General features: G+C 38.5%; 1 pseudogene; it reads left to right on the plus strand.

Annotated features, from left to right (window-relative positions):
* Nucleotides 1–2,314: 2,314 nt before the first annotated feature.
* Nucleotides 2,315–2,407, plus strand: LOC112440293 (small nucleolar RNA U13; annotated as a pseudogene).
* Nucleotides 2,408–12,256: the final 9,849 nt, after the last annotated feature.

A 12,256-nucleotide genomic window follows, 5' to 3' on the forward strand; every position in this document is an offset into this window, starting at 1 on the left:
GCATAAAAAAAAGCTATGTTTACACTATACTATTTTCTATTATGTGTGCAATAGCATTATGTCTAAAAAAGCAATGTACATACCTTAATTTTAAAATATTGCTAAAAAATGCTAATGATCTGGACCTTCAGCCAGTTGTGATTTTTTTTGTCAGCAGAAGGTCTTGCCTCAGTGTTGATGGCAGCTGAGTAATCAGGGTTGTGGTTGCTGAAGGGTGGGAAGGCTGTGGCAATATCTCAAAATAAGACAGCAATGAAGTTTGCCGCATCAGTTGACTCTTCCTTTCGTGAAAGATGTCTTTGTAGCATGAGATGCTGTTTGATAGCATTTCACCCACAGTAGGACTTCTTTGGAAATTGGAGTCAATCCTCTCAAACCCTGCCACTGCTTTCTCAACTAAGTTGACATAACATTCTAAATCCTGTGTTGTTACATGAATAACGTTCACAGCATCTTCACCAGGCATAGATTCCACCTCAAGAAACCACTTTTTCTGATCATCCATAGAAGCAACTCCTCAGCTGTTCAGTGTTTATCATGAGATTGCAGCAATTCAGTCACATCTTAGACTCCACTTCTAATTTTTGTTCTCTTGCTATTTCTACCACATCTGAAGTTACTTCCTCCACTGAAGTCTTAAACCCCTGAAAGTCAGCCATGAGGGTTGAAATCAACTTCTTTCAAACTTCTGTTAATGTTGAGATCTTTACCTCCTCTCATGAATCACGAATGTTCTTAATGGCTTCTAGAATGGTGAATCCTCCACAGAAGGTTTTCAGTTTACTTTGCCCACATCCATCAGTGGAACCAGTGCCACATCCATGGCACCTGTAGCCTTATGAAATGTATTTCTTAAATAATAAGACTTGAAAATGGAAAATACTCCTTGATCTACGGGCTGCAGAATGGATGTTATGTTAGGAGGCATGAAAACATTATTCTCCTTGTACATCTCCATCGGAGCTCTTAGGTGACCAGGTGCTTTGTCAATGAGCAGTAATATTTTGAAAGGAATTTTTTTAGCAGTGGGTCTCAACACTGGGCTTAAAATATCCAGTAAATCATGCTGTAAACAGATGAGGGGTTATCTGGGCTTTGTTGCTCTATTTATAGAGCACAGGCAGAGTAGATTTAGCATACTTCTTAAGGGCCCTAGGGTTTTCAGAATAGTAAATAAACATTTTCTTCAACTTAAGGTCACCAGCTGCATTATCCCCTAACAGGAGAGTCAGCCTGTCCTTGAAGCTTTGAAGCCAGACATTGATTTCTCCTCTGTAGTTATAAAAGTCTTAGTTGGTATCTTCTTCCAATACATGGCTGTTTCTTCTACATTGAAAATCTTCTATTTAATGTAGCCACCTTCATCAATTTTAGTTAAATCTGCTGGATAACTTGCTGCAGCTTCTCTATTAGCACTTGCTGCTTCACCTTGCCCTTTAAATTACAAATATGGCTTCTTTCCTTAGACCTCATGAACCAACCTCTGTTGCTTCAAACTTTTCTTCTGCAGCTTCCTCACCTCTCTTGGTCCTCTGAGAATTGAAGAGAGTTAGGGCCTTGCCCTGGATTAGGCTTTGGCACAGAGAAATGTGGTGACAGGTTTGATTTTCTATCCAGACCACTAGAACTTTCTCCATATCAGCAATAAGGCTGTTCTGCTTTCTTATCATCTGTGTGTTCACTAGAGTAGCAATTTTAATTTCCTTCAAGAACTTTTTCTTTGCATTCACAAGTTGGCTAACTCTCGGGCACAAGAGCCTAGCTTTCAGCTATCTCAGCTTAATCATTTCTACCTTTTGATTTAAAGTAAGAGACATGAAACTCTTCCTTTCACTTGAACACTTAGAGGTCACTGTAGGGTTATTAATTGGCCTAATTTCAACATCATTGTATCTCAGGGAACAGGAGGGCCCAAGAAAAGGGACAGTGGTGGGAGAACAGCAGGCTGGTGGAGGGGTCAGAACACACACAGCATTTGTGAATTACATTCATCATCTTATATGGGCATAGTTCGTGGCCCCCCAAAACAATTACAATGGTAACATTACAGATCACCAGAACAGATATTATAATGATGGAAAAGTTTGAAATGTCACGAGAATTGCCAAACTATGACACAGAGACGCAAAGTGAGCAAAGGCTGCTAGAAAAATCATGCTGATAGACTTGCCCCACACAGGGTTGCCACAAAACTTCAATCTGTAAGAAACGTACTATCTGCAAAGTGCAATAAAGCAAAGCACAATACAACCAGGTTTGGCTGTGAACTCTTTAGCCCCTTCTCAGATGTCCAAGAGAAAAACAATAAATAATAATCCTTTTGTAGTTCATAAGCTGATGGTTGGGTTTTCACGCTCATGTGTGAGATGTGTTCCTTCATATCTATCAACACACTACCGGGCTGGTGTGACAACAAATGAGTAAACAGGAGGCACAGGCCCGTTGTATTGCATGTCTGGAAACAATTCTCTTCTTATAACACAGCTAGGGTTCATGTTTATCATTTCACAATCTCATTCAATAGTAGGTAGTGATTTCCAACAACAGAAAGTGCACATTTCCAAGCCACACAGTCAAGGACCTCCACAACCTGAGTTTCGAAACTTGGGGAGAATTGTGTTAAGTGAACAAAAAGGTTAGACATTTTAGGTGGAAAAAATGATACTGGCAAAGGTGTGGTGGTAAGCAGGAAAGGAAAATTCCACAGATGCATGGCCACCATGGCTGGAGAAGAGGGTTCCTATAGCATACAAAGATGTGGCTTTCCCATAGACTAGGTGCCATCTCTAGGGAATCACTCCCTCCTCTCCCCAGCGCATGAGGTCATGCCTGCTTTTCAATTCCTGACAACTTGGGTTTCTACCACCTGTTAGCACTGCTAACTTACACTGCTTTGTATTGCTAATGATTTTTTCCTACGTGGTGTATCATCCCAGTTCAGTGGTAAATTTCCAAAAGACAGTGATAGCACCTAGTGTGAAAGTTTACCCGGATCCTGGCTAACACAGTGAAACCCCGTCTCTACTAAAAATACAAAAATTAGCTGAGCGTGGTGGCATGCGCCTGTAATCCCAGCTACTTGGGAGGCTGAGGCAAGAGAATCGCTTGAACCCAGGAGGCGGAGGTTGCAGTGAGCCAAGATCATGCCACTGCACTCCAGCCTGGGCTACAGAGTAAGACTCCATCTCAAAAAAAAAAAGAAAAAGAAAGTTAACCTGGAGCAGGCACTTGAAAAGTATAAACAACCGATTCCTTCAGAAAACAGAGAGAGGGGCACTCGAATTATTAATAAACAGTTGGATTAAGATTGACCTCTGGAATGAAAATGCTGATTAACTTAGTTGTAAGTCACTTATGCTGATTAGCGGCAGATGAAACCTGCTCTATTGATAGAGGTTTGTCAACATTACTCAAAATTTAATTTAAAAACCATTCCATCGGTACGATAATTTTAATAATCTGATGGTACTGAAGTCTTTGTCACACTAAATGATTTTTTTTAAAGTTCTTTTTCTTATGTAGAAGATAGGATCAAGCAAACACCTGCAGCTGGTCACATGTGCATTACTATGTGACTCTACAGTGCCCCAGTGAAGCCAACGTCACTTCCTCCAGGCTCCAGTCAGTCATCCTCCCACATTCCACAGCGCCTTTGTCCAGACCTGCTATGCTGTAATCTTGCAATAACCTTTGGAATTGCCTCTTTTTATTCAATGAAGTCTGCTGTCAAGCAAGGAAAGCTGGTTGTAAATGCAGCATTCAGGGATGTAGGCCAAGTTCATCGCACTGAAGTCCTATCATTGTTAACAAAAACAAAATAATTGCTGCATGTTGACATACCACAAGCAAGGGAAGTAACTAAACTGACATCAGTGGAATGGGGTGGGAGGGCCATGAGATGAGACAATCTCTACATTGCATTAACAACCTCTGTGTCTGCATTTATTCCAGCACCTTCCTTTGAACTCATTATGGTCCTCTCCAGACAACCCTCTCATTATCTCAAGGTTGAACTTCTTCTCCTGGAACAGTCTCTCTTCACAATTATGATGCCTCCAGACACTTGAGAGGGAGCCGGTTTCCCTTTAGAATACATCAGTGTCTTTTAAAAGTAAATAAATGTTTACTTTGTCAAGCAATTAATTAAAAACAGCAAAGTAGGTGAAAGAATGACAGAAAGAATAAGGAGGTGTTTTAAGGAAAATCCTGTTGGAAACTTTAGGTGGAGAATGACACCCATTCTTTCATTCATTTGGTTTTATGCTGAAAGCAGACAAGGTATTTTACAATAAATGATATATGAATTCTAAAAATATTAAGGGAAGGGAAGTAAAACAGCAAGAGACAAGAGACAAGACAAGAGACAAGACATGAAAAGGGTGCAAAAATTCTGTCAGAAAACCTAGGTAAAAGGAGCACAAATCTTAGCTCTGTGATCCCAATCAGGGACTACAGGGGGAGCTGACCAAGAGCCACAGGAGGGGTTCCTAGCCCTGGCTGTGCCTCGGACTCAAAGGGAGGGGGCATTTTCAAAGTCTGGTCATCTCACCCTACTCAAACGCACTGAATCAGAGTCTCTAGGCCTTAGACCAAGACATCTGTCTAATGAAAGGAAGCACAAAAAACCATCAAGAGAAACAACCTTTAACTCCCAAAGGAATTTATGACATATGGTTTTCTTTTAAAGCCACTAGACAAGGAAATGCACCCTAGTCAATAACAGATAAAGAACACCTTCAGAGATGTTTGTCACATGGCTGTTTCTCACACCAACCCTCAATAAAGGTTGAGGACATAAGGGTACCTTAAGCCTTGGAAAGAACTTTCTCCTCCACAGCCAGCCTTGTGCTCATCTCATCAGAGCAAGCATAGGGACTAGACTAGGGAATGGTGGATGGCACGTGCTTTGGGCTTCTTCGCCTAGGCTTGTGGTGAGACCTAAATGAGTAAGGTCATGCACATAGCAGGTATCCAGTAAACATTAGTTGATTACTGTTATCATCATTACTTTTTTTTTTTTTTTTGAGACAGAGTCTCACTTTGTCACCCAGGCTGGAGTGCAGTGGCACAATCTCAGCTTACTGCAACCTCTGCCTCCGGGGTTCAAGCAATTCTCTTGCCTCAGTCTCCGAGTAGCTGGGACTACAGGCGCACACCACCACTCCCAACTGATTTTTGCATCTTTAGTAGAGACGGGGTTTCACTATGTTGGCCAGGCTGGTCTTGAACTCCTGACCTCTTGATCTGCCCACCTCAGCCTCCCAAAGTGCTGGGATTACAGGCGTCAGCCACCACGCCCGGCCAAAGCAACCTCGAATGGGGCCAGATACCCAACACGTGGATAAGTTTTGCTCTGACCTTGGCCTGGAACACTTTGGAACAGCCTTTGTCTCCCACCCACATTTCTGATGACCCATCAGAAAGCTCAGCTAATTTCTCAGAATCTGTCATCAATAATCTCATAAGGTTCCCTTTCTTCGGAACATGGCCTATGACATCCTTTTTAAACGTTCTCAATTCCTGTGAAAGGCGGTTCTTGGCCCTATAATCCCAGCACATTGGGAGGCCTAGACAGGTGGATTACCTGAGGTCAGGAGTTCAAGACCAGCCTGGCCAACATGACAAAACCTCATCTCTACTAAAAATACAAAATACAAAAATTAGCTAGGCATGATGGCGGGTGCCTGTAATCCCAGATACTTGGGAGGCTGAGGTGGGAGAATCACTTGAACCCAGGAGGCAGAGGTTACAGTGAGCCGAGATCACGCCACTGCACTCCGCCTGGGCAACAGAGCCAGAGTCCATCTCAAAGAAGAAAAACAAACAAACAACAACGACAAAATTGGGGAGGTTCTTCCCGGGAGTCATCTCTTTTCAAGTTTGTTATTCAAGAGAGTGTAAAGGTTGAGAGTTAAAACCATACAGTTGTCATAAACTGCTGCCCAGACAGTAAGTGACAGTAAGCTCACACTTGCCACCAGGGCGGTAGCCAGCTTCTGATCACTCGTGAAATAAAAGCCAAAGGGCATCCCACGGGCAGGTTTCATTTGCTGAGGGTGTGAGGAATTGGCTCTATGGCTTTTAAATAGACTCACAGGTACCAGTCAGTAACAGAGGGCGCCTCCAGCCGGGACCAACACTTCAAAGTGTCCTCCTTGGTAGAGGCAGTGCCACTCTGGAGAATGAGGACATCTTTAGGACCTTAGGTGAGGTCTGAAAGCCCTGGACACTGCGGGACGCTAGGCAGCCGGGCACCCTTGGAACCGAAGCCGCCCGGGGAGGCAGGAAGCCGCAGCTCGTGCTGCTGTTGACGCCAAAGCCGCCTGTCCCCACCCCCTCTCGCTCCCGGGAGAACCGGGCAGAGGGAAAACCTGGAGAGATGGAGCTGGAGTTGAGGAAGGGAGCTTTGGCTAGACCCCGGATGGGCAGGAAGGGGAGAGAGAGAGAGACTAAAATTGAGTGCAGCATTGGTTTTAGAAATAACTTTAGGAATAACTGAAAAAGCAAAGCTTGAATGTCATCTTGGGGTGTGAGATAACAGCCACAGTCCCTTTTTAACTCTGCTTATAAATATGTTCAACTAAAATGGCTTCGACTACACACAGCCGGTCATAGGTCATAGCTGGAAAGACCAGCAGTGAAATCTCTTCTTTAAAGCCAACACATTTTCTCTGTTCCTAAAATGTTTTGCCTACCAAGCCCAGGGAGCCCCACAGAACACACCTCCTACGTGGAAACCAGATGCAAATTCTATGGTATAAGTGGTTCATCGGTACCTTTGGAAATCCTAGAACTAGAGACCTGTCAGCGGGATGTCAATCCTCAGGGAGATCTCAGAGCATTTCACTAGAAGCCAGTGTGGGGCAAGTCATGTCAAACATTTCTGATAAGGCTGTGATTTCTGTAAGGCTTGTTTTTTACATAATCATTTTTAAATCATATTTTTTCAGATAATAAAAGTAGTATATGCTTTCTATTTTTTAAAAAAGCACTAAAAGCAATAAATAAATTAGATCAATGCACCCCTACCATGATCCCAATCCTTAGAGATAACCACTGTCAACTGTTTGATATGTACTTATCCACATTTTTCTCTGCATATATGCTATCTTACAAAAGCAGGATTTATATCTACGTACTCAGATTCTTAGTGACTCACATTACTAGGAAGGTGATCTTCAAAAGTAAATTAATTTTTAAAGTAATTTCAGTTTAACTTTGATGTTCACATATGAACGTGTCACTTTTTTAACTGAGCATTTCACTAGGAGAACTCAATATCATCATTTTGATAGTGAGGCAGTATTGCGATTCTCATACAAAAGATAGCAGGCAGTAATTATCAAATAATCTTAGTTATTTGTATAGTTAATAAAAATGATCTAATATTAAGCAATTATTGAGTCCATACTAACTTCTAGGTACTGTCATAAGCATTTTACTTATGTTAACTCTGAAGAACAACCTTATGAGAAAGGTAGTAATATCCTTTTTCAGGTGGAGAAAAAGAGGCTCAGATAAATTAAATAATGTTCCCAAGGTCACGCAGCAAGTAATTGCTGCACAGATATTGAAATGTATTCAAAGCAACATCAATATATGTTCTATCCTGCTACCAACTGTTCAAGTCATCAGGTTATAGTTATGAAAACAAGCAGATAAATAAATCAGCATGTTTAAAATTGTTTTGTGATTCAACTATGTATATTATGGAGTTCTTAGTGAAAGTGATGAGTTTGTAGTCCATCCCCAGGTACTTACCACCAGTGTGACCTTCAGCAGATCTTTTAGCTGAAACACAGCTACGAAGGGAAGATGCTGTCTATAACACTGGACTCATGGAGCTAAAGTGAGGTTTAAAGAAGGCAATGTATATGAAATCTCCTTGAAAACTGTAAAGAACTATCTAATATGATGTTAAGGACATATTTATGTGGCAATTCCTAATTCAATTACAACAGGCTTTATAACTTCACATTTATAATAATTCCATCAGAATACAACAAATGCAGAGCTTTTTTAACTAACTGAAAATAAAGGGCAGCTTTCCGCACTACTCAAAGTCACGGCATATTCCCCAAGATCATGTCTGTAACCTCTCCCAGGCTTGGAAAACCTTGTTTTCCAGCCATACTTTTTCCCATTCTGATACTGAAGTGTTAGATTAATTTTTATTTTATCAACATAATAACATTCATATATTTTGTCAAATACTCAATACAAAAAAAAAGTTTCTGACCTAACTCCCCAATTTTCTTGCTGAATACTACCATTTTCCTTTCCTTCCTCTCTTTCTTCCGGTATTTACGTTCACATTTCAAAATGATACGTTTATTCTGCAAGTTGTTGATTAATCTATTTTAGTGTATTATTGACTTCCTATTAGAAAGATAAGGATATTGTTTTCATAAACTACTTCTCTTCCTCCATTTTCCTCATACTCCAAAATGGGGTTACATAATATTCATGAGTCATGTGTTCTTGAGTCAGTATTAACATTGTTATGGTCATCTAATATTGTTTACCACTGAGACAAAGGGTAAACTATCACTACTATTTCCTCTCGTGTAAAAAGAAACCAAAAATGGCAAACAATAGAGATAACCAATGAAACCAAAGGCTGGCTCTTTGAGAAGATTAATAAAATCACAAAGACTCTAGACTGAGCAAGAAGACACAAATTACCAAAATCAGGAATGAAAGAGAGAACATCATCACAGATCCTACAAATATTAAAAGAACGATATAGGGAAGAATATAAACACGTATATGCCAATAAATTTGAAAAATTACATAAGTGGTCACATTGCTCAAAAGATACAGATTACCAAAACTGGCACAAGCAGAAATATAAAATATGATAAGGCTTTATATCTATTAAAGAAATTCAATTGTAATTTAAAATCTTCTCACAATTATAAATCCAGGTCTTGATGGCTTCTCTTATGAATTCTAACAAATACCTAAGTAAGAAATAATACCTATCCTATACAAATATTTTTATAAAATAGGAATCAAGGAACATTTCCCATCCATTTTATGAGGCCAGTATTGCCCTGATACTAAAAACAAAGACATTAAAAGAAAATAAAACTATAGCTAATATTCTTCATGAACATAACGGCAAAAATTCTTAATAAAATATGAGCAAAACAAATCAAACAATATTTTAAAAGGATAATATATCATGATCAAGTGGGATTTATCTCAGGAATTTAAGATTAGTTTAACATTTGAAAATTAATCAATGTAATTCATCATATTAATAAAATAAAAGTAAAACCCTATGATCATCTCAATAGATGCAGAAAAAGCATTTGGCAAAATTTAACATTCATTCATGATAAAAACTCTCAGCAAAAATGAACTTTCTCAATCTGATTTTTTTTTAAATCTATGAAAAACCTACAGCTAACATCACACTTAATGGTGAAAGACAGGACATTTCCCCCGAGATGAGGAACAGAGCAAGGATAGTCACTCTCAACTACTCCTATTCAACATTGTACTAGAAGGCATAGCCAGTGCAAATAAAGTCATCCAAATTGGAAAAGAAGAAAAACTATTTATTTGTAGACATGATTGTCTATATAGAAAATCTTAAGAGAAATATGAAAAAGCTACTAGAATTACTAAAACTAATAAGAAGGCTTAGCAAAGTTGCAAGATACAGTTAATATTTAAATATCAACAGTATTTCCAAACAATTGGAAAATTAAAAAAAAGTTTTAACTTCACATTTACAACACGCACACACAAAAATTAAATACCTGAAATACAAATCAAGATCTGTATGCTGAAAAGCATGAAACATAGCAGAGAGATATAAAAAGACTCAAATAAATGGAGAAATAAATAATATTCATGGATAAGAAGACTCAATAGTTATAAAATGTCAGTTATTTCCAAATTGATCTTTAGACTCAAAAAAGGAATTTTTTTGTAGAAATTGACAAACTGATTCTAAAGTTTATATGAAAATTTAAAGCATCTAGAATAGTGCAATTTTGGAAAAGAAAAAAGTCTGAGGATTTAACACTACCTGATTTTAAATTTTACTAAACTGCTACAATAATCAAGGTAATGAGCTATTGATATATAGACAGACACATGGATCAAAAAAACTGATTAGGGAGTCTAGAAGTGGACTCACATGTACATGCTCAACTAATTTGCAACCAAAGTGACAAGGTAAGCCAATGGCTCAAAGACAGTATTTTCAAATAAATTGTGCTGGAACAATCAGATATCCTATGACCCTTACCTCAAACCATACACAAATGTTAACCCATAGACTTAAATGTAAAAGATAACACTATAAAACATCCAGAAGAAAACATATCCAATCTCAATCTAACAAATATCTCACATACAGAACATAACCACCACTAACCATAAAAGAAAGTATTAATATGTGGAACTTTATCAAAATTAAAACCACTATTCTTCTGAAGACAATGTTTACAAAAAAAGGCAAACCACAGAATGGGAGAAAATATTTGAAAATGTACATTTGAGAAAAAAATTGTATCCAGATTATGTAACAACTATTACATTCATTGTTATATTCAACAATATAAACAACTCATTTTTTTAATAGGGGAAAGACTTGAATAAACACTTCAAAAAAGAAGATATACAAAAGTTTACAAGCAAATGAAAAGATATTCAACACATTATTCCAAAAAAAGTAATTTAAAAATACCATGAGATATCACAACATATGCATTAAATTAGCTAAAATTTAAAAAACCTGATAATCCCAAGTGTTGACAAGCAATGGAGCAACTGGAACTCTCATATATTTTGATATGCATGTAAAATGGTACAACCATTTTGGAAAAAAGCTTGGCAGTTTCTTATAAAGTTAATCTTATATTTACTATATGACCTAACAATTCCATTCCTAACCATTTATTTAAAGGAAATGAAAATATATGTTCACATAAAGTCATAGTCACAAATGTTCATAGCAGCTTTATCATTAATCGCCCCAAACTGGAAAGAACCCACCCAAGTTTCCTTCAATAGATGAATGGATAAACTATGATACAGTCATAGAGTAGAACAATACATAGCAGTAAAAAAGAATATATGGCTGGTATATGCACCAACATGGATGAATCTCAAAAACATTATGCTGAATAAAAGAGATCACGCTCAAAAGACTATAGTTATGTAGTCCGTGGGGAATGGATCTGGGACCTCACTTGCATACCAAAATCCTCTGATGCTCCAGTCCCAGATATAAAATGGCGTAGTATTTACCCACATCCTCCCATATACTTTAAATCATCTCTAGATTACATATAATACCTAGTACAGTGTAAACAAAAATCATTGTTGTAGTGTATTGTTAGGGAATAATGGCAAGAAAAAACAAGTCTATACGTGTTCGGTACAGACACAATGTTTTTGCCCAAATATTTTTGATCCATGGTTGGCTGAATCCATAGATTTAGAACTCATGGATTACAGAGGGCTGATTTATTTATATAACTCTATTTATATTAACTTCTAGAAAAAGTAAAACTATAGTGGTGGAAAGCAGATCAGTGGTAGTCAGGGTCCAGGAAGTAAATGAAAGGATAATTAATCCCCTTGAAAAGGAGTCCAAGAAATTTTCTCGGGTGATAGCAGCATTCTGTATCATAATTGTAGTGGTGGATACATGATTGTATATTTTCAAAACTAGGGATTCTCAGCCTTGGCACTGCTGATGTTCTGGGCAGGATAGTTCTTTGTTGCAGGACTTTACTGTGCACTGCAGGATGTTCAGCAGTGGCCCTGGCCTCTATCCAACACGAGGATCACACTCACACCCCCTCCCAAGTTGTGACCACCAAAATTGTCTGTAGACATTACGAAACATCTCCTGGAGGAGTGAAATCACTTCTGGTTGAGAACCACTAGTCAAAACTCATCAAATAGACTGGGCACAGTTGCTCACGTCTATAATCCCCAACACTGGGAGGCTGAACTGAAGCAGATGGATCACCTGAGCCTAGGAGTTTGAGACCAGCCTGGGTAACATTAAATTAAATTTAACAAAATAGAATTAAATTTTATTTTTAAAATTCAAATTAAAAAAAATTTTTTTTAGATAGGGTCTCACTCTGTCACCCAAGTTGGAGTGGCATGATCTTGGCTCACTGCAACCTCCACCTCCCAGACTCAAGTGATCCTCCCACCTCGGACTCCTGAGTACCTGGAGCATAAGTGCATGTCACCACCCCGGGCTAATTTTTTGTATTTT

The sequence above is a fragment of the Pan paniscus genome, chromosome 5 (assembly GCF_029289425.2).
Source record: "Pan paniscus chromosome 5, NHGRI_mPanPan1-v2.0_pri, whole genome shotgun sequence".
In the NCBI taxonomy this organism is placed as follows: Eukaryota; Metazoa; Chordata; class Mammalia; order Primates; family Hominidae; genus Pan; species Pan paniscus.